We start from the raw sequence: 1119 nt of genomic DNA, 5'->3' as shown, positions 1-1119 counted from the left end.
TTCCTGGAACAGGAGGATGTGTTCAGGCTAATGTACAGAATGGAGTCTTTTTCTTGGTCCTACAGAGGAACCCTGGACTTTGGCCCTCAGCCATTCTTCAGGTCTCAAACAGAACTCACCCTTGTGGTCCAACATTTAGTTATGTAATAGATAGGTACATAGGTGAGGACAACAACACTAGCAAGGTATGCTCATCATTAAAGATTGAAAGGGAAACATTTACCTAAGGACAATGTTCAGAAGGGATGACAAAGATTGTACAATAAAAATGAGAACCATATGGAGGAAGTGGGATGACTGTTGTTACATGGAGGGGATTGCAATCATTGAGATGAAACAAAATGTATGATTTGTTAACTGTTAAAACTGATGATTTTCTCTGTAAACCTTCAATTTATAAGTTTCCAAAAAAATTAAATAAATGAGATCCCCCAGGAAATGCAGAACAGAATTTCACATTCTAAAGGATTCCAACTTCCTGGAGCTATGAAGGTTGAATGAACCCATGGAAAAATTGCCCTGAGATAACCTTGAAACTTTTAGCCAAAAATATCCAATATTTAAGTCTTCTTAAAACTTGCTTCTTAAAAATATTGCTGCTGTTAAGTGCTGTGAAGTTGGTTCTGCCTCATAGTGACCATATGCACAACAGAATGAAACACTGCCTGGTCCTATGCCATCCTCACAACTGCCGATGTGTTTTAACCGTTTGTTGCTATCAGTCCATCTTGTTGGGGGTCTTCCTCTTCAGCTTCTCTATGCTCAAGAGTAATTTCAGAGTCTCTTCTAGCATCAACTTTTGTCCTTTTTATTCTATTTAATGACCTTTTGTTTTCTTCATAGATGATGTTCTTGGTGTCATCCCACAACTCTTCTGGTCTTTAGTCATTAATGTCTAATGCATCAAATCCATTCTTGAGATGGTCTTAAATTCAGGTGGGATATGCAAGGTTTTATTTTGACTCTCTAGCATTTGAGCAATTAATGGTCTGCTCCACAGTCATCTCCTGACCTTGTTCTGGCTGATAAATACTGAGTTTCACCATCGTCTCTTCCCATGTATGTAATAATTTTGATTCTTGTGCATTCCATCTGGTGAAGTCCACATGTATAGTCACC

This window comes from Chrysochloris asiatica, unplaced genomic scaffold (genome assembly GCF_000296735.1).
Source record: "Chrysochloris asiatica unplaced genomic scaffold, ChrAsi1.0 scaffold00004, whole genome shotgun sequence".
NCBI classification, from domain to species: domain Eukaryota; kingdom Metazoa; phylum Chordata; class Mammalia; order Afrosoricida; family Chrysochloridae; genus Chrysochloris; species Chrysochloris asiatica.
Note: the sequence above shows the minus strand (reverse complement) of the source record.